General features: G+C 37.7%; 1 pseudogene; it reads right to left on the reverse strand.

Annotated features, from left to right (window-relative positions):
• Positions 1-3949: 3949 nt before the first annotated feature.
• LOC123939425 lies at positions 3950-4112 on the reverse strand (annotated as a pseudogene).
• Between the last annotated feature and the right edge of the window lie 19091 nt (positions 4113-23203).

Consider the following 23203-nt stretch of genomic DNA (forward strand, 5'->3'; position numbering starts at 1 on the left):
GTTTTTTCATTATAAACTCATGTTAAGACATTATTCTTCACAGTGCTAGCCCAGGAACAGTCAATTTTGCCTTTACTTTTGAAGCCTGTTGTTTAGTAAGTTTAAGTTAAAACTCCTGGATCCTTCATTTTCAAAATACAAACGTGAATTCTGTTAACTGAGCCTACCTAAAATGCCCAGTTACCAAGTGTCCGTTTGAACTAACTCCAGATTTTTGAACTATCAGCCTTGTTATCCTTCCTGCATTTCCCATAGATTTTCAGTTGCTTTTTTGTATTAGCCTTTTTTGGGTCAAAAACCAGAGTTCCCCCTCCTCTAACCCCCACCACCATGCAAGATGCCAGGAAGGAAGAAGTATGATTCATAGGAAAATGAAAAAAGAACGTCTTGAATATTGGGATGAAATGACTACTCTTCTCATCTAACGGAATTCTCATTTCCTGCTCAGAATCATTTCTTCATTGAAATAGCAACAACTGTAATTCTATCTGGGGATGTGTGAGTATGTGGAGGCAGTGGGATGTTGAGGAAGAGTAGAAAAAAGAGGATATGAAGCTCTTGTCATTTCTGGTTTGTGAATCATTCTTTTGGTTATGGTGGTTGGAAGGGGTAAGAATCTTTGGACCTCTGTGGTGCTTTTGGAGGTGATGGGTAGTGTTGGAGTGCTGAGCCAGTACGGCACACTATATCAGAGCTCTTTTGTTGTGGAAATTACATTAATAAATAAGGAAAGGCAACTAGATGTGGGAGACCAGTGGGGTGTGGGAGACCAGTGGAGTAATCATGGGTTTCACTTTCCCATCCCTTGTGATTCTTCTTTATACACGTAGTCCTGAATTAGGTCTTTTAGCTTCCATGTGAAACTAGTGAAATTTGAGATGCTTTCATTTGTCAGAAAGGAAGTAGGAAGAGGTGAAAAAAGGGATAAATGATACATAAAAATGGTATCCTAAGTACTATGTTCAAATTTTCCAAATATTCATTTGCCTTTAAAAGATTTATTTGTACACTTAATAGGGGATAAAAGTAGATCTTTGACTTGGAAGACATTTGTAAACAATAGAGATTTGTTTTTTCATGAGCTAAGATGGACTTTTGATATTTCAAATGACTAATTGCCTTGAGTTGCTTAAAAAAATTATTTTCTTGGCACTGTTATGCTGTAAATAAACAAAAATAAATAAATAAATAAATAAAATCTTTTAAAAAAATGAAAAAAGGAAAAAAAATTATTTTCTTGGGCACCTGGGTGGCTCAGTCATTAAGCGTCTGCCTTTGGCTCAGATCATGATCCCAGGATCCTGGGATTGATTCCCACATCAGGCTCCCTGCTCTGCAGGAAGCCCACCTCTCCCTCTCCCACTTCCCCTGCTTATGTTCCCTCTCTTGCTGTGTCTCTCTCTGTCAAATAAATAAATAAAATCTTTTAAAAAATTATTTTCTTGCTTCTGTGATTTTCTCATGACAAAACTTGAGGGAAGTAGTAGAAGTAGTATCTCTCTGCCAAATTTTAATAATTTACTAAAAGCAATTTTTTCATAGATCTCATTTCCCCTTATCTATAAGTATAAAATTAAAATTTAAAAATCCTGGCATTTTAGGGGCGCCTGGGTGGCTCAGTGGGTTAAAGCCTCTGCCTTCAGCTCAGGTCATGATCCCAGAGTCCTGGGATCGAGCCCCACATCAGGCTCTCTGCTCTGCAGGGAGCCTGCTTCCTCCTCTCTCTCTGCCTGCCTCTCTGCCTAGTTGTGATTTCTCTCTGTCAAATAAATAAAATATATTAAAAAAAAAATCCTGGCATTTTAGAATGTGAAAAATAACATCAACTTAATATCAGTATATAAAAACATAAAAAATTTTGGAAATGTAGTATTTACAGGTGCTCTGCATTTCAGTTATACATGATCTGAATTCAATATTTATACTACTGCACTTACAGTTTGATTTTGGATTTATGTAAATTCCTTCACCTTTCATATTTCATTAAAAAGATACTCTGGCTGGGGCATCTGGGTGGCTCAGTGGGTTAAGCCTCTGCCTTCGGCTTGGGTCATGATCTCAGGGTCCTGGGATTGAGTCCCACGTAGGGCTCTCTGCTCAGTGGAGAGCCTGCTTCCTCCTCTCCCTCTCTCTCTCTCTCTGCCTGCCTCTCTGCCTACTTGTGATCTCTCTCTGTCAAATAAATAAATAAATTCTTAAAAAAAAAAAAAAAGATACTCTGGCTTTCTAGTCCCTAATAGTCCCTGATAATAGTCCTCTTCCTCCTAGGAAATGTGATCCAGACCCTTATTAATAAGGTCCAAATCTGAGTCACTAATCCACATTCCCAGAAGCTGTGCTTTCAGGTGGCTCTTTATACTCCTTTACCTCTGGACCAAGATGATCAGAAATGGAATCCTTCAAGTGAGTAGGTCATGTTTGACAATTCTTCCAACTGTAGTTATGACTCTCTTTTTTAATCTAAAAATACAATTAAATCTCCTTTGGCCATATATAAGACCAGATATCCAATAAAAGAGTTGGCATATCAGGTACCAAATTAGTGCCACATGTAATTTTGGATTTTCTAAGAGAGAAGTATGCAGATCCTTAATATCACTCGCATTAATGGGTTGCCAGGTAGTATATAAGCCAATTATCATTCTTATTAAGCAATGAGTACATATTATGAAACTTATTTTCCCACTTTTCCTCTTTATATAAATGTCCTGTTAAAAGCATTAGTCAAAACTGCTTTCTAATGTTTATGATGTAATATGGTTTATAAAAGCACCCCTTGTGTTATGGTCACAATAAAACTTTACTTTGTTTCTTGTTTTAGCTAACATATTCAAATATGTTATCTTTCAAAACATAGTTTTTCATTAGTACAGTGATATGACTTTTACATGGTTCATTCTTTTATTGACTTTAGTATTTGCAAAAGTAAATTAATTCATATATTACATTTTGATAAAGTATATCTATACCAGCAAAAATGTAAGATTCTTACAAGATATTTATGAATCTTGAAATCAATATAGATTTGATTCAGTTGTAGAAATGCAATTTAATACCTACTATCATGTCTGAAATTGCATAAAACAAGATCTTTCTTTTCTTTTTTATTTCTTCCTTCTGGAGAGTATTGAGTTCCACGAGAGTGGGAGAGTTCCAGTTTCATTTTTTTTTTTCAGCTGCTGGATTCCTAGCTTCTAGAATATTTCATGGTACTTAATGAGCTATATATATATATTTGCTGAATGAATTCACTTATTTAAAAAAATGTTTGTCGAGGGTCAGTCATGTGCCAAATATCTAGGCACTGGAGATAAAGTAGTGAATGAGCCAAAGTTCTGGGTTTTTGGAGTTTACTTTCAAGTGGGAGGAGATAGATCATAACAAACAATTAAATATGTAATATGTCTGGTGTTGATAAGTGCTAAGAAGAAAACTAAAGCAGGATAAGGGATAGTGTAGTTTGGGGAGAGAGAATTGCTGTCTTAGCTAGGGAACTGAGTGGAAGGCCTCTCTGAGAAGGTGAGTAATGAGGGAATGTTACTACCCTTGTGCCACTGCTGCAGGGAAAACCAAAAGAAAACATGAACGACCTGGTTTTTGACCATAAAGTGGTTATAATCTAAGACAGAATCAGACATCCTACATATGTATACCTAATGTACAAAGATAGTGTCGTGCATACAGTGCGATAGAACCAATGCTTGGGGAATGGAGCATAACCAGGTATTTTAAAGTATATGGTGCTGGGGTGGGGGACAACATAGAACTGAGTCTAGGCTTTGAAGATTCTTCCAATGGACTTTGAGCTTCAGCCAGTAAGCAGTGGGAAATTGGTGATAGGTTTTTAGACCTGAAAAGGGAACACTCAAATTTGTATTCTAGAAAAATATCTTTGGTAGCTCAAAGGAGGCTGGATTAGGGGGAATGAGATTGGCTGAGCTGTTGTTTTAACAGAATGTATAATCAAATAATACTTGAAATAACAGACAATCAGTTGGGATAAGCCCTTTTTTCAGGCAAAACAAAGGTGCTTCCCAAAGTTATTTTTCAATTAGCAATAATCGCGCCTTGGATAAACCTCATTGGCTACGATACTGCCACTGCGCAAAGCTCCAAGGTTATTTTTAAGGGTTTATTTATTTTTAGAGAGAGAGAGTCGAAGAAGGGCAGAGGAAGAGGGAGAGGGAGTGTCTTAAGTAGGCTCCACACCTAGTACAGAACCTGACCTGGGCTCCATCTGACAACCCTGAAATCAAGACCTGAGCCAAAACCAAGAGTTGGACACTTAACTGACTGTACCACTCAGGTGCGCCTTCAAAGGTTGTTGGTTTTTTGTTTTTTTTTTTAAGGATTTTAATTTTTTGACAAAGATCAAGTAGGCAGAGAGGCAGGCAGAGAGAGAGGGGGAAGCAGGCTCTCCACTGAGCAGAGATCCTGATGTGGGGCTCAACCCCAGGACCCTGGGATCGTGACCTGAACCAAAGGCAGAGGCTTTAACACACTGAGCCACCCAGGTGCCCCAAGGTTATTTTTAATGGTAGAATTGGATTCTATATAAAGTCATAAGGAAAAAAGTAAATCATGTTTGATGGTAAAAATTCTAGCTGAGAAACTCCAATCAAGAAAAAGGTAGGAGTGGGGCGCCTGGGTGGCTCAGTGGGTTAAGCCGCTGCCTTCGGCTCAGGTCATGATCTCAGGATCCTGGGATCGAGTCCCGCATTGGGCTCTCTGCTCAGCGGAGAGCCTGCTTCCCTTCCTCTCTCTCTGCCTGCCTCTCTTGTGATTTCTCTCTGTCAAATAAATGAAATCTTTAAAAAAAAAAAAAAAAAAAAGAAAAAGGTAGGAGTAAAGATTTATAATCTTGTAATTATAGAATAATTATAATTTATGCAAGGGAAACACCCAAAACACTTGTTTTTCCCATTTTAATCCACATGGTGTCATTTTTCACATGTGTTTTCTGAGAGAAGTTATTTTTCATTCACAGGCAGTAGTGGTGACTCACTTTATCCCTTTTGGGTATTAGAGGCTCTGATTTCATTCAGGAGATTTTCTGATTCACCAGTGTATTAGACATTGTTGTCTAGTTGGAATTTGCCTGGGGGAAAAATGCTTAAATGTATCAGCATTGCTTATATCACCCTCACATATACAATTTAGTTAACAAAAACTCAACTTGATGAGGAATTTATATTAGTTTCCTAAGACTTTCATAACAAAGTGCCACAGACTTGGTAGCTAAAACAACAGATTTTTGTTTGTTAGTTTGTTTCACAGTTCTGGAAGCTAGATGTTTAAGATCAGGGTATAGGCAGGGTTGGTTCCTTCTGAGGGCAGTGAGGAAAAGATCTGTCCAAGCCTCTGTTCTTGGCTTGCAGATAACTGTCTTCTCCCTGTGTCTTCATAGGTCTTACCTCTGTATGTGTTCATGTCTGAATTCCTCTGCTTACAGTTATACTAGTCATATTGGATTAGGGATCCTTCTAATGACCTCATATTAACTTGATTACCTCCCTCTTAGAGATCCTGTCTCCAAATATGGTCACATTCTGAGGGGGCTAGGGGGGTTAGAGTTTCAACATATAACGATTGGGAAGATACAGAGAGATAGAGCATGAGCACGGGGAGAGGCAGAGGGAGAGGGAGAAGCAGACTGGCTGCTGAGCCAGGAGCCTAATGTGGGGCTCCATTCTAGGATGCCAGGATCATGACCAGAGCCGAAGGCAGACACTCAACCATCTGAGCCACCCAGGCACCCCTTGCAGAGTCACTGTAGAGTGATTGCATACAGACACTGTGGTCTGACAACTATGAGAATTTTGGTAACGAACAGCTTGCAACTGAGTCCCCTTATGAAACTGTTCTTGGCTAAAGAGATCCACCTTGACAAAGTTCATACCCTCTTCCCTGGGGCATCCTATACCCAATGACTGGCTGATGCAATGGTATAGAGTTCTGCCCTGCTTGCCTCAAATTCAAGACAACCCCTTAAGGCCGTGTCAGCTTCAGAGAACCTTGTGTCACCAGCTGATTTCTTTGTTATGACAGCACTGCAGGGCCAGTCTCCACTGAACACTACTTTCTCATTCCTCACAAGTGGTGGCCTCTCCTAAACTTTTTGAGGAACTCAACTGTACCTATCTGTATCTCTCTGTCTCAAATAAATAAAATCCTTTAAAAAATTGTTTAAAAAATAAAATGACTTGGCAAACAAATACGATGTAAGAATAAAAATAAAAACAGGAATGTGGAAACGCAGAAAGGAAAAAGTTCAAATTGGTAAAATACTAAATAACTGGTGAAACCAGGCAAAGGGTATATTGTTCTCAATTTTTCTGTAGGTTTGAATTTTTTACTTAAAAAACTCAAATATTTAGGGGCATCTGGGTGGCTCAGTTGGTCAAGTGTCAGACTCTTGATTTTGGCTCAGGTCATGATCTCAGGGTTGTGAGATTGAGCCCTGGGTAGGCCTATGCTCTGGACACAGAGCCTGCTTGAGAATTTGCTCTGTCTGTCTGTCTCTCTACTCCCAACTCTAAAACCAAAACCCCTCAAAGTTTAAAAAATGAAATTCCGATGTGATACCAGCAAACCAGGGAACTATTATGATGCAGTTGCTTGGTCTCTTGATTCTACAGAACCACAGCAGGCTTCCTATATGCTTTTTTTCCCACATGAGTTTCCAAACTTTGGTGAATCATATTATTTAATTAAGTTGACTTGAGGAATTGTGATACCAAACTGGGATTCATAAATAAAACTGTTCTTTTTTTCCATTTTGATGATCAACAGTACACAGGTTTCTCTGTTAAAAAGCAATTATTTCACATTTGTGGAAAAAACAGAGAAGCTAAAAATATATAAATTTAAGACAAAGTTACTGGGTCTTTCAGTTAATAAAATTCTGTTGTGGTATATACATACTGTGGATACTTTCTTGAAAAACTGCTGCAAAAGAAGCAAATATCTTTGTGTTTATTGAAAGCTAAAGGAATATGGCAGGTACAGATAAATTTATCTCTAAGTTGTGGAATCTCCTTTGAGATACTTATTATGGAATAGCTTTTTAAATTTTTATTTATTTTTAAAAATAAAACAGCATTCATTTTATTTAAAATGAACCAAGCTCTGATAAAAATATATATCACTGTGGCCGTGATTTCACATCAAACCTTAACAGTAAAAATGGGACATTTAATTCGTTCTTCACATCATATGCTGACCTTGGCAGAGAATACCCACCTCCACCAGAACCTCAGAGGTAGAATGGTGGAGAGGGCTCAGGTGGAAGGCTCACCCTGCCCCTCTTGGAGCTTGAGAAGGGCCATGGTGTTGAAATAGTTTTTAAAAATAAATAGTATTTCTTTGTTGTCTTGTTTCTAGACCGAAATGTATCCAAAACACCCCTGGTTTTAGGTTTGATGATGGTCATGTCTTCCCACTTTATCCTTAATGTTAAATTGAAAAGGGTACTAAGAACAGTTATTTTCTTATGAAAGGTTTGGTGACTCCTTTCACCACTCAGTGGGGAGCCTACTTCTCCTTCTGCCTGCCACTTCCCCTGCTTGTGCTCACTCTCTCTCCCTCTTTCTGACAAATAAATAAATAAAATCCTTAAAAAAAAAAAAAAGAAGAAGAGAACTTTATAATATGAAGTGGTTTATTTCCATACCAACCAAGGCTGTTTACTTTCAGATTAACAAATTTGATGGCTATTAGTTTGGATTGATGGTTTGAGTCCTGCCTATTGGTTTTTGGGAAGCAGTGTCAATATTCTGAATCTGGTGCTTTGGGGACCATTTAGGTGAACTGGTGTGACTTGATGAATTATTGATTTTAATATTAATTATCTGAAATACCTCCATCAACTTTGTCCATGTGCTTCACCTTAACCACAATATAGGCAGATTCATCAGTAGGATCCAACCTATGAACTATATACCTCTCCTTTCTTCCCTAATTCTTTCTCCTCACTCTTCCCTTACCCTTCAAACCCTCCTTCTGCCTTCTTTCCTTTCTTCCTCCTCTTTCTCTCTTTCCTCTCCACTCCTTTATTCTCTCCTTCCTCCTTTTCTTCCTTCTACCCTTCTTCCATTCATTCCTTTGTTCTTTCCTTCCTTCCTTTCTCCACAACAGGTTGAGTGAGAACTCATTGCCTGGCATTGTGTTCAGTACTTAGCATTCAAGCCTTTAATTAGCCCTTGTCCTCAAGGAGCTTGTCTAGTAGGGCAGATACCTTTAAAAGATGGATACTAATCGTGAAATATGTTGGTAAGTATATCAATATCAAAAGCATCAGTGCACTCTGGTAGGGTTAGATAGGGTTTAGGATTAGGAAATGCATCCCCAGTGTGGTGATAAATGGGTTGAGACTAGCCAGGCAAGAATGAGTCATGATAGTAGAAGGGGAAAGTGTATACATTACAGGCAGAACAGGGTTGCAATAGCACAAAGCCAAGAGACAGTGGCGGGGAGTGGGGGGACCTATGGCCTAAAGTTAAACAGGGAAATTAGGGGACATGAGGCTGCGGAGCAGGGAGAGCTCACCCTGCTGTGATCTCATTTCTTATAAAGTAGCTTGAACTTAATATTGTGGATGAGAGGAAATCACTGACAAAACTTTTAAGTTTTGTAGTGACACATCGAAATATTTTTCCGGAGTAATGAATTCCATTTGATTCAACAACCTTGATTTACCTGATCCTCAAGTGTGACTAAAGTCATGGTTTATGAATTTATAAAGGAGGGGTGCTAATTTATAATTTATAGCCCATAAAGGTAATGAAATTAATCTCCATTTCACAATTAACTTTCATTAATATTAATAAATGGTGTTTAATGTGCATTAAGTAACAATAATGGGATGTTCTATTTTAAGGAAATCTGATCTACATTAAGAAAAATTTGCAAACCAGATAAATTAGGAGAGAAGTATTGATAATATTTTTTGCTGTTTTTTTTCCCCCTTTAGAAAGCAAACTTCTGCTTAAGTAGGCAACTCCTCTTGTACATTTTAAAAAGTAAATTTTTATACTGAATTCATTAGGAAAAATAAGTTACATTGAATGAAGTATGTATAAAACACTGTTAAGGATGTTTATGGGATATAAAAAGTCATAATCTCTATTTTTGAGAAGACTACAATCATCATCCATCATTACAAAACAGTCTCTTCACACCAACAAGGTGTCTTTTACCCCTCCCCCCCTTTTTTTTCACAGTCATTTGTGTTTTGTTTTCTTTTTCTGGATATAATTGAAAAACAGTGAATGGCAAAACCTAGGGCTTCTCATCTGTTAATATTTCGTATAGGAATCCCTCATTTAGAAGTCAATTTCTGTCTTTAATTTTTACAAAGGGGCTCTTGGGTGGTTCAGTCAGTTACACTTCTGACCAGCTCAGGTCATAAACTTGGAGTCCTGAGATCTAACCCCACGTCAGTCTCCCACATCATCAGGAAATCTGCTTGTCCCTTTTCCTCTGCTCCTCCTCCTGCTTGTGCTCTCTCTGTCTCTTTCTCAAATAAATAAGTGAAATTTTATTTTTTTATTTATTTATAGAGAAGCTGATGTTGCAGAAAGAATGTGTTTTTATTAGGGAACTTTTGGGTGAGGGCAACTAGATTGTTCTTGAACTTTAAGACACAAAGCTCTAGAGGGCACTGAAGCAAAGTAGTAATATGTGGTCAACGTATATGATTTATTCAGCATTGAACCTTCTAGAAACAAATCAATAGAATAGTTAGGGTTTTACATCTGATTGACATATACACGTTTTGCTTTTTTTAGTTTTATAACTCTTCCTTAGAACCTTGAAAAGAAAACTAGGTACATTAAAGAACAATATATCCATCTCAACAAATTTGACAGGCCAGCACCTTGCTTATCAAATTAAGTTTCTTGACTTGTGCTTGCTTCTCTTAGTGTAACACCCATGTGGTTTGAGGGAAAACATTTCCTTTAGAAAACAGGGAAGACTTTCATGGTCTGCATTTGTCAAACTTCTTGTGGTGCCCCGAGTTTCGTTAAAACTTCCCATCCAGTTTTGCAAAGTCTTCCTTTCCTCACTTAAAATGCCCACATATTTTATTCCATGTGTTTCATATTCATTTAGACATCTTATTAAGCTGGAGCTTAGTCTCCAGAAAGACCTTTCCTACTAGCATGTGGTTCTTAGAAATAGAAAATTACACTTTGCCGAATGCAAATGAATTCTGGCCTTCATTTTTCAAAAGAACTTCATAAAACTGGAAAAACTCTCTACATTCCTACCCTTATTCTTGAGATATTCAGGTATGGTAACCTTTCTCAAAGTTGTGGTCTGCCTACATCAGAATCCCCAGAGGGTTGTTAAAAATGCTGCTTTGTGGGTCCCAACACAAATTTACTAAATTCAAATCCCTGCTTGATTTATGTAGTGTGACTCTTCAGAAGGAACTGCAGGCATACAGTAGCTACTCAATGAGTTTTAACTATTATTATCTAAATGCTTTCAGACATCTTGATTTGTTCAGTAGGTATTTGGAACTTGCCATGTCTAAAATTGAATTCATCATCATTCTCACAAATAGTAAAAAGTGTGCCTTGTCTCAGTGCAAGGTACCACTGTTGTTTAAGTCAGAACACAGCAGTCACTCCCCTCCTCTCTCCAGTTGTCAGTGAATCCTGTAATTTTACCTCTTTACATTTTTCAAGTTAATCCTTTCATTTCCATGTCTCTGCTATAGGCTATTTAGAGCCACAGCATTCCTTCCAGATGGGCCCATATTTCTGCAATTATCTCTTTCCTTTGCCTGTAGTCCTCCAAATTGTGCAATAACTAAACTATTCTCCACACTGTGATCTTTCTTAAAACACATATCCAATGATTGCCACCTTCCTTCTTGACTGCCTGGGCTCAGGTTATGGTTCTTTATTTATGTCCAGAATGCAGAGGTAAGTGGAAGGGGTATTTTAATTCATCCTCATCCTCAGCTGTTCCAGACTAATGCATTATTATAACCCATTCACCTGGATTAAGTTCTGGAGATTAGTTTTTTTTAAAAGATGTATTTATTTATCTTGTGTTTTTTTCTAAAGATTTTATTTATTTACTTGAGAGAGAGAGTAAGTGAGAGAGAGAGAGAGAGCATGGGTGGGGGAGAGGGGCAGAGGAAAAGGGAGAAGCAGACTCCCCACTGAGCAGGAAGCCTGATATGGGGCTTGATCTCAGGACCCCAGGACCATGACCTGAGTTGAAGGCAGATGCTTAACCTGCTTAACCAACTGAGCCACCCAGGCACCCCAACTTGTTTATTTATTTGAGAGGGAGAGATGGCGGTGGGGGAGAGAGAGAGAGAGAGAGAGAATCCTTAAGCAGACTCCCTGCTGAGTAGGGAGCCTGACACAGGACTCCATCCTAGGACCCTGAGATCATGAGCTGAGCTGAAATCAGAAGATGGATGTGTAACCTACTGAGCTACCTAGGTGTCCCTGGAGATTAATTCAATGGTTCTCTAGAGCTGGAAATGTCTAGAGATCAGATAATGCAACCCTCTGAAAAGAATGCCCCTTTCATTGATTATTGCTTTTATACTAAATCTTTTACTAAATTTTTACTAAATTTTTTATTGCATGTTGTCATATTTTACTGTTTTTTCAGTCTCTTCTTAGAATTGTATAAAGCTGAGGTTTGGGGAGATTCAAAGTTGTCTGGTTGAATCAGTTAAAAAGTAGGACCCAAGATGCCCTTCAACGGACGAATGGATAAGGAAGATGTGGTCCATATACACGATGGAGTATTATGCCTCCATCAGAAAGGATGAATACCCAACTTTTGTAGCAACATGGACAGGACTGGAAGAGATTATGCTGAGTGAAATAAGTCAAGCAGAGAGAGTCAAATATCATATGGTTTCACTTATTTGTGGAGCATAACAAAGAACATGGAGGACATGGGGAGATGGAGAAGAGAAGGGAGTTGAGGGAAAGTGGAAGGGGAGATGAACCATGAGAGACTTTGGACTCTGAAAAACAACCTGAGGGTTTTGAAGGGATGGGGGGGGGGGGGGGCGGTGGGAGGTTAGGAAACCAGGTGGTGGGTAATAGGGAGGGTACATATTGCATGGAGCACTGGGTGTGGTGCAAAAACAATGAATACTGTTACACTGAAAATAAATTAAAAAAAAAAAAACAACAATGAATACTGTTACACTGAAAAGAAATTTAAAAGGTGAAAAATAAAAAAACAAAAAACTAAATGCTGTACAATATGTTAGCTAACTGAACACAATAAAAAATTTTTTTAAATTAAAAAAAAAAAGAAGTAGGACCCAAGGTTAACTAAGAAGAGCATAGACTAAGTTTAGGATCAAATAATTCAAGTACCAATCCTATAATAATTTTACTGGATATATTTAAGTGATTTTCTATGGGTTTTATTGTGTTTTTGATAGGCATGAACAAGAGTTTGAGAAACAACTTTTTTTAAAGTTTTGTTGAGAGACTAAGGATTTATGTTCTAGATCTACCATTTTTAGTTAACATGGGCCTCTTTATTAAATCTGGGTGGTTGCAGAGAGAAGGAACTGGGAATGAATATGGGGAAGGAGATTAAAGTTTCTTTAAAAAATCCCACTGCTACATAACTCTAATACTGTGAAAGTTCTCACAATAACTTGTTAATTATTTTTCATTAAGAATTATCTAGAGCCAGATCTGAACTGTTATGACCTCTTTGTTGTATTATATGCTTAGAAGTAGATGTAGTCTTTTAAAATGCTTATTTCTGAGAATCAGGAATAAGAAATCCTTTGGTTCTTCTTGTCACAGCTACTCATCAACTACCAATTCTTGAAATAACCTCTTTGTTATGGTGTTAAATGACAGCACTCAGTATTCAAAGGTTGGGTAAGTTGAAGAAAATACTCTTTTCTCTTTCTTATAACTCATGTACATATTTTTGATATTGCTATAAAATTACTATAAAATAAGAGTTTCATTAGGTGAACACTATATGTTACCCTTTTTATTTGACAGTTACATCATGTATAGGTAAGGCAATCCAATCTTGTACCTTATCTATATTTATGTCAAGTATATAATTCATTGAACACAGCACAGCTATATTCCTGGGAGATGAAACCATCAATTTTGTTGTTATTGTGGCATTAGAATGAGTTTTGACTTTGACTAAAGAATAAGAAGAAAATCTAGGATGGAAATCCAGGCTTTTTCAAATTACTATGATACCTTAAGATTTTATTTAATCTCTTTGTGTCTAGTCAAGTAGGACAATACAATGGGAATAATGCTATCTTCCCTATTTTATAAGGTAATATTAAAAATAAGAGTGAAGTAAAACCTGTACTCTAAAAAACTAAAGCATTATACAAATGTAAAATGGTGCTCTTATTAAATATTTTTGGCTAATGTTGATAATTTACAACAGCCAGATAATTTATATTCTCAGTCCTAGTCATTTTTGTTAGGATTATAGAGGCACAGATATAAAAATATTGACAAATTGTAGCTATTTCTCAGATTCATATTATTCAAAAGCAGCTATTTCTGGAAGAAATGTAGAAAGTGATTAATCTGTACTGTGGAAAATGTATTTTTCCCTAAAATTAGGAAAGTATTTTTGGGGTGTGTAATCAATAAATTCTGGCTAAAATCAGTTTAGCACTTTCTTTTTTAATCATCTCTTTCAGCTACTGTTTCCTTGGCATTTATTATCCAGTTATTGTTTTTCCATATGTGTGCAAAATTTTGTGGGGAAATATGGAAAAATTAAGAAACATGTTTTCAACTTGTGTTGAAAGAGTTTACAAGCTTATAGAATAAAATAAGTTATATATTTGGCATTTTCATTGAACAGTTTTTTGGAGATAATTTTCATTCTACCCAAAGATGTCTTACAAAACCCAAGGGATCAGGCCTATTAAAATTCCTTCGACTTGGTTTCCCTGTTAGAATATTCACCAAAACAAATGATAGCCCCTTAGTGTTCTGACTTTTTATCAGCCGTTAATTTCTATTGACTTGTACTTTTTTGTTTTGTATTTAAAATAGTTACTTCTAATACTTACTATGGAACAATGTAAAGTGTTGAGATGCTTTCTCTATCATCAAGGTATGATTAAGTTTTGCTGAATTTCATTTTAAGATTAAATACAGTAGTTTAAGCTTCTTATCTTCATGATTGTAATATCTGGAGGAAAGATCTATGTGTTTTACTTTCTTGTATACCCCAAACATCGTATCTCGTGCATAAAGTGATACTATTTTTTTCCCTTAAGAGCTGAAGACCTTATTGGGAATTATTATATACTTATGTAAATTTAATAATAGTTGCATGTAATACAACAACATTGTTTAATTATACAAAGAAAAAAGACTGAAGTTTTAGTATGAAGCTTATGATGTCCATATGAAGTAAGGAACTTCAAATTATTATTCACAAAATGAAATCTGTGTTATTTTCAAGTCTATTAAAGTACTAGTGGATTCTCCTTTCACCCTAGCAGTTGAAATGCTGTATATTGTAAAAGATGTTGAAGGAGTAAATAAGTATAGAAAAATATTAACTTCTTTCCTTCTAATATTTAAAATTTATTACTTTTTTAAATGTTGACTGCTAATTTCTATTAAGTTAAATGTTTGCTGTGTCCCAGGCAGTCCAGTTTGAAGCCCAGACTCAAAAGGCAGTCAGCAAATGTTTTTATTAGTTGAGTTAAAATTTTAAATTAATAAAGTGACAGGTGAGACCACACCCATACACACACACCCCACCACCACCACCACCACCATCTGGTACAAATCCCAATGAAGAGAAAAGACAATAAAGGTGACTTTCTTGTTCAGTTCTCCCACCCCCTCACATGTGTTCTAGGCTTCATAATTTTGCTGCAGGAATTCCCTGTTGAGTTACCTTATTTAAAACTTTAAATTTGTTGGTAAACATGATTACAGAGGGCCTGGTTGTCTGACTAAACTACAAGTAGTTGTTATTGATGCCCACGAATGGTCTTTTGCTTAAGAGCTAATGGGAGGTATAGTGCAGTTGGTCAAAACATGTCATATTCAACACTTGGTCATGTTTCCCATTTTACTTTGAGATCTGGTAAAACCTTTGTTTCAATGAACTTTCACTGAAGTGTTGCAAAAGGAAACAAAACATGTTCTGTTGATGCAGAGCCTGCCCAGTATTATGTTTTCTTTCTCAAGAGGCATTATTTCATTCAGGAATAAACTAATCCTAGCATGAACTTAGCCATAATTACTGACTCCATTCACCTTGTGCAATTAACTGAATAATTGCATGAATGTGAACATTGCTTTAGCCAGCCTTTCTCCCATATAATTCTGCAGGGGATATCCTCTTCAGCTGCAGTGTATTCTTCTGGGACCTAATTATGATGTCTCTTGGAATCTGGCCTACGTGTAGAAATTCAAGCTAGTTTTCCAGGGCAGAGACCACGCAAAAGTCCCAGTTGGGTCCACTCAAATCCCAGCTGTAAACATCATGCTATTCAACTGCACTGTAACAGAGTAATCCATTACAGTTTTAATTTATACACTAAAATTGAATGCTTAAATTTTAATCCTGGCTGTCCAACTTCTTCAGCAGACATGAGTGTTGATACTTTTAGTGTTGACTGATAACATTTGTAAGGTTAATAGGAACTAGTGTGCTATTAATGAGACAAGGTAATTGTTCTTGGTATGGAATTATAACAAACTAGGTAATATGCTCTAGCCTGGAAAAAGGACGAACATAGTTAATTTAGAGATTGAAATTATTTCTTCCCAAGGTCAAAGAGTCTTGTGGTGATGGTCTAAACTTCTGAAGAAATAGTATGAAAAATTGAAAATGTATAACCATTCCTATATATTTTGATGAGAGGAAATAAATGAAAGTGTATGTTACTTTTCATATTTCCTCAGCTTGACTTATTAAGGCTTCAGAAAGAGACCACAGATGATGGCCACATCACCCTTTTGGGGGAGTTACGCTTTTATGGGTTAGAGTTTTTGAGTTCATTGAGGTCAGAGTATTATCATTTCATAAATCATTCACTATCCAAACTCACCTTCCTCTATAAATGGTGAAATATTATTCACAAAGAGTGATGTCGAGGAATGATATATGAAATGAACAAATATGGCTACATGCATTCCATTATGCATTTGAGAATAGATATTAATTAATCAATCTAGTTACTTAGTTATAGTTGTATATTTGATTCTCTAGTTTATGGTGGTGGCAACTGCATGCTTTTGTTAACCCCTGGGTTATAGTCCCCAGTTTTGCTTCTCAGCTCTTCTTTCAACCTGTGTAACAAAATTCCCTCTATCACATTCCCACATCACTTCATTCTTGGTTGGACCATGGCTGATGGGAATAGGTTCTGTTTTACTGGTGGAAAGAAAAAGTGGGAAATAGTTGAAGAAGAGAAACATATAGTAGAGATATAGTTTATGAATTCATTATGTTTAGAACTGGCCTTTGAGCTGTCACTTTCTTCCTCCTGCTAAATCCCTAAGTCACTGCTGGCTTGCAGTAGTTTAAAGGACATGAAATGGATGCCTGAAATTGTCAAGTCTTCAGTGGTGCTCTTCATTAGAGACTCGACTCTGCTCAGTCATTTGACTCCCAGCCAGTTCAGTTTTCCTCCAAGAGGTTATGGAGTTTGTCCATGGAGAGCTCTATATTTTCTCTGTAAATGCAATACATGGAGAAGAAAGAAAGAATTCTTAACAGTTCAATGTGGGAAATTAAATATTCAGTCCAAATGAATTTTCTTATACTCCCATAAAGTAGCATTTATGAAATTCAGACTTCATTTAGCATGGTTTTTGATTCTCCAACCAAATCATAATATCAATAATTTTTCTGCATACACTTTGGCTGAAATTTTCTCCATAAATAAAGCTCCTACTAAAATGACTTCCTTAATATGATGTTAGATGTGATTAGTTCACTGCAAAACCACAGAAAAATAATATTTTTATGATCAACACTATAAAGGTAATGCCCCAAATACTGCCTGGTCAGATGAGTGCTCTATAGAAAGCAATGTAAATGCTCTTTACATCTCTGCCTTTAAAGAGATCTAAAAAACCTGTAACACCTTCTTTCTAGGCATGTCTCTGGAGGCAAGGGAAACAAAGCAGAAATGAACTACTGGGACTTCATCAAGATTAAAAGTTTTTTGCACGATGAAGGAAACAATAATACTGAAAGGCAACCTATGGAATGGGAGGAAATTATTTGCAAATGACATATCTGATGAAGGGTTAGTATCCAAAATCTATAAACTCAACTCCCCCGAAACAAATAATCCAGTTAAAAAATGGGAAGAAGAGATGAACAGACATTTTTTCCAAAGAAGTCATACAGATAGCTAACAGACACATGAAAAGATGCTCAACATCATTCATCATCAGGGAAATATAAATCCAAACCATGATGAGATACCACTTCACACCTGTCAGAATGGCTAAAATTAACAATACAGAAAAAACAGATGTTGGCAAAGATGTGGAGAAAGGGAAACCCTCTTAGGCTGTTGGTGGGAATGCAAACTGGTGGAACCACTCTGAAAAACAGTATGAAGTTTCCTCAAAAAGTTAAAAATAGAGCTACTATATTAACTTAGTAATTGCACTACTAGGTATCTATCCAAAAATACTGATTTGAAGAGGCACCTGCACCTTGATGTTCATAGCAGCATTATCAGCAATAGCCAAATTATGAAAGAGCCCAAATGTCCATTGATGGATGAATGGATAAAGATGTGAGACTATATATAGTCTCACATCATATATATATATATATATATATATATATATATACACACACACACACATATATATATACGTATATATATATGTGTATATATATATAAAGGAATATTATTTAGCCACCAAAAATATTGAAATCTTGTCATTTGCAATGATGTGGATGATGCTAGAGTATATTATGCTAAGTGAAATGTCCCTGTCGGCAGCCCAGTCGGCTCTTCTCTTGGGAATGGCCTCCAGCACAAGTCTGTGGACCAGCTGGAAAAGGAGATCGAGCTGCCTGCAGGCCAGCTGATGGGACTTTTCAACCGGATCATCCGCAAAGTTGTGAAGCTCTTCAGCGAGGTGCAGGAACGGGCCATCGAGGAGCAGATGGTAGCAGTGAAGGACGTGGTTATGGAGCCCACTGTGAAGACCCTCAGCGATGACCTGGATGAGGCAGCAAAGGAATTCCAGGAGAAACACAAGAAAGAAGTGGGGAAGCTGAAGAACATGGACCTTTCCCAATACATAATCCGTGGGGATGATGAAGAATGGAATGAAGTTTTGAACAAAGCCGGGCAGAATGCCTCCATCATCAGCCTGAAGAGTGACAAGAAAAGGAAGCTGGAAGCCAAACAGGAACCCAAACAGAACAAAAAGTTGAAGAAGAACAGAGACCCGAAGAACAAAAAGGATCGGAAACTGAAGCAGAAGAAATAGGAAGAACGTGGGCACCGGCGGCTGCCGTGGGAGGAGAGCCCCCTGACTTCCTGGCTGGACTGGGCGGTAGCCTGGATAGTTAAAAGCAGCAGGAGCCCCCACTGGCCCTGGAGACCAGCCAGGAATTCAGTCTGTGGCCTGAGCTTGGCTTAAGGCGACATCACTTCCTTGCCCATCCACCCAAAACTCGATGGTTAGGCAAAGCTCTGGCACTGCCAAGGACCGGTCTCCCCTCCTGCACTCCAGGGCTCTTTCCCCCTGTAAGTTCCTGTTTTGCTCTGGACTCAGCTGTGTTAGCTCCTTCTCACACGTGTCGAAGCCACACTGACTCTTGTCCCCTCTGAGGCATTAAGCACACAGCTCTTCGGTGATGCTCAGGACGCTGCCAATGGAGCCCTGGGCCTCTCGCCATGGCCTTATCCAGATACCCCAAGGCCTAGAGCAGCAGGAGCTCTACCTGACCAGGTGGCTATGGCGGGTCACTGTTTTATGCGCTGGGCTTTGCCGTAAACCATTCCACTCCTGCCTCTGCAGGACCCGTGTCCCAGAAAAGCCTGAGACCTTAATTTAAGAAGAATCTGGCCTTGAGTCCCCAAGTTGATTATTTCATTTGGGAAAAAACTTTGGGCAAGACCCTTTCAGTAGTTGGGATGAGGGAGGGATAGAGATTCTATTTTAATAAATAACAAGCTGGAAAGAAAAAAAAAATGAAATGTCAGAGAAAGACAAATACCATATGATTTCACTCATATGTGGAATTTTTTAAAAAGATTTTATTTATTTATTTCATAGAGTGAGAGATCATAAGAAGGCAGAGAGGCCGGCAGAGAGAGAGGGGGAAGTAGGCTCCCTGCTGAGCAGAGAGCCTGATGCCGGCCAATCCCAGGACTCTGAGATCATGATCTGAGCTGAAGGCAGAGGCTTAACCCACTGAGCCACCCAGGCGCCCCTCATATGTGGAATTTAAGAAAAAAAAGAGGTGAACATAGGGGAAGGAAGAAAAAAAGAGACTCTTATCCATAGAGAACAAACTGAGGGTTGCTGGATGGGCTAAATGGGTGATATTAAGGAGGGCACTTGTGATGAGCACTGGGTATTATATGTAAGTGATGGATCACTAAATACTCCTGAAACCAATATTACACTATATATTAACTAACGAGAATTTAAATAAAAACTTTGTTTTTTAAAAAAGGAAAAAATGAGATTTAGGAAAAAACCATGATCATCTCAGCTTCTTTATCATAAAGGTTGATCCCTTGGTAAATTTTGTTAAAGAATGACTTACTAAATTGGATCACACAGAAAATGTAAGTAAGACATCCAACAATTTGCCCGCTTTATACTTGTAAAACCCCAGCATAGTCTTTAAAAAATGCATAATTTCTGTGGTTATAAGCATATAGAGTATTAAAGCATTCGGTCATTTTGAGAGACAATGCAGGGTCAAAGATTTTGTATAATTTGGAGAACTGAAGCCCAGGAAGGAAACCAAGATTAGTGTTGTACTTATCCCAGCAAGCCAGCCCATTTCCTTGAGACAGTCTTGAATTATTAGTTACCTCAGATTTAAAGCCCTCATTATTTCATATCAAAAAATCTCAGGTTGAATGAAAACGCAGATGACCTAAGACTGACTTTATGAACACCTTTACATGAGTTAGAACTAGGACGTGCAAACCCAAGCTGAGGCGACTAAGTGAATACAAGAGATTTCTTTGGCTCACAGAAGAATTTGGACAGCCAGGTGCATTAATGCTCTGTGGGCATACATGCATGAAAAGCCTTATGTAAGTGTCAGGTGCCAGGCTGGTGATGATGGTTGTTAAAAATCGTCTGATAGGTGGTAACACAAATCCAGGCTCCTCGTAAAATAAACTTACATATTTTTTTTGGTAGGAACCAACACTAGGCTGGACAGTTAACGAGCTCCAGAGCTGTTTATTGGTTACTCCCGAGAAGCCTGATGAAGTAGTTCAGTCATGCTAAGATGCTGCTTGGGTGGTGCTGGAAACCTCCCCAAGCCTCAGTGCCCATTTTCTCCCACAGTATGGTGGATGTTTCCATGAGCCAGATATCTGCATGGAAATTGGTGCACGTTGTTTGTGCCTTCATTTCCTTGTCACATTTTGTTGGCCAGGGAGGAGAGGGGATTTATTGGGTCAGCTGGGTGGCATTAGTCAGAGGCAGATGGGAAAAGATGGTCTTTGCTAAAGGGGCTCAGCCAGCTTGCCAAAGACTGTGCTGTAGAGGATGAAAGATAAGCAAACTTAGCAAGTGCAGGGAGAGGAAGCAGCACTTCCTTCAGGCAATTCTCAGAACTGTTTCTGAGCTGTCTACTTCCTATTTTGATACCTAAAGCAACAAGAAACAAGGTCTCTGGACCAGTCTTTGGTTGGCCTTGCCCTGAGCTTGTTTATCCACTCTTTCTGTCAGGAAGCAATTGTGATAAGGCCTCTGGCACTGCTCGGGAAGATTTTTTCCATTTTGTATGTGGCTTTTGATTGATCATGTTGTGAACACAGTGCTCTATTCTTGGATTGATTTATTAACAGAGTTCAAAGAACCTCCACCGTTTAGAGGGTTTTTTCCTTTTGCTTAAAGAAAAAGGCATTATTTATACCTCTAAATAAGGGCATTTCCAGGCTTTCAGCTCAATAACTAATGAAGAGTGAGTGGCTTAATGTCTAGGGATCAATGCATGTACATCAAAATGTAGTACATGTGTATTCATGTGACATCGAATTTATTGGTCTGGAGTAAGTATATTTTTTTTCTGCTGGGAAATTGGAACATGAAGTCTTAAAGAAAATGCTGGTTTGGACTATTGATTTTGAGGCCCTAGGGTTTATTCAAAGAGTTTCTACTATTTTATACTATAGAGGGATATCTTCTTTTCTTCATGCTAAAGCTACTTTCCCTTCTATAGCCTCCCTTTGCAGTGGCTCTGAACTATACCATGTTTATTTTGAACCACTGGTTATTACTGCATTGGGTCTGTGTATGCACTCTCCCTGCTTTGGACCAGGAATTTGATTTGCTTGGCCCCACTTCAAATATTGTCAGCACCCTGTGCATTTAGGGCTCTATAAAAGTATGAAATAACAGCCATAACATTATAAGCTGAAAACAGCATCTCACCACACTTGCTTCTCAATGGACAACAACAATTTCCACATTTGAAAACCAGCCAATATTAAACATCTTTTATTATCTCCCTGCTACTTCCAATAAAACTGATATAATGAGAAATGTGAAACATCTTATATCTCTGGTTTTGAGAAGATATAGATTAAAAAAATTAGTTTTCAAAGTCAATAAGAATATCTATTCTGCCCTGTAGTGAGAAGGCTTAGGTAGAAAGTTCATGTTGTCCAACAGCTGATATCACTTGTCATATTTATTTTTCCTTCTGCACCTTGACCACTAACAGAGAAACAAGGAGAACAGAACACAGATGAGATTAGCTTCTTTAAAAAAGAAAAAGTATGATCTTCCTATAACTCAGAGCAGCTTTGGGTTCTGGAAAATCATCTCAAATTCTGAGAAGTCATCAGATAAGGCAGTTGTAGCACCCCAAATTAAACAAATTAGGTGTTATAGTAAATATACAAATTAGAGAAGTTATACAAAGATTCTGGTAATGACCAATGAGATCTTTCAATTAAGCTATTTTATTCAGTATGACCATAGGTCATGTTGGGTCAAAAAATGTTTGTCCAAGGACTATTGCGGTTTTTTTCTTTAAATTCCCATAGTTTGTAGTGAAAAGAGACACAATAATGCATTTTTTTAGAAAACTAATTATTAACATGTCATTACTTTCTTTCTATGGGTGTTAAATGTCTCTTCTTTTACGAAATGCTTGTTACAGTAGGTAGTCATGTGGTTTATATCTTTATAAAAAAATAGAAAATATGACATCCCCATGTTGGTCACCAGAACTTCTGTTGAAATGTAAAATTCCGCTATTGTCTTAGACATTTTTCCTAAGTCTACAACTGTTTACTTGCAAGAAGACAACAGTAGCTCTTAACAGGTACCCATGACGTCTACAATGGAATCTGGAGAGAACACGTGGATCCATATATATGAATTAATATACTGATGAACAAAAATAAAAAGGGAGGGTTTGCTGGGTTTATAAAATGCAAGCTCAGTAAAACTTTACAGATACTCATTGGAATACATCATAGATAAAGATGTCAAAGCATTGCTGGGACCCTAGAAAAGAGAAGAGTCCAAGCTGACATGTAGGATTTGTGAAGGTGATAGTGTCAGTCACACAGCCTCCTCCTTCTGGTGTCCACGCTAGCAGATCATCAACTGCCAACAAAGGGCAGCTGCCCTGATTTCAGCAGTAGCACAAGCTCTCTTCTATATTTGGACTCTATTCACACGAGTCTATTCCCTGGGTCCTCAAACAGCTCCTTGGCTCTAAGAGCAAGGTCTTCAGGCTGAACTCTGCCAGCAGGCCTTGTGGGTAAAGATACAGTATTTTGAGATATAATGTTATTTATCATATTGTGATATATTGCCTGGGGAGGCTGAGGAAGCGCCATAGAACAGCAAAATCCAGAGATGTGATATCTCATTTAGGTTCCCCTTCTTTTTCCCTCCCTCTCTTTTCCTTTCTTCCTTCCCTCCTTCCTTCCTTCCTCTTTCTTTTCTGTCTTTTTTAAAGATTGATTTATTTTTGAGAAAGAGAGAGAGAG

Source organism: Meles meles, chromosome 3 (genome assembly GCF_922984935.1).
Source record: "Meles meles chromosome 3, mMelMel3.1 paternal haplotype, whole genome shotgun sequence".
NCBI classification, from domain to species: domain Eukaryota; kingdom Metazoa; phylum Chordata; class Mammalia; order Carnivora; family Mustelidae; genus Meles; species Meles meles.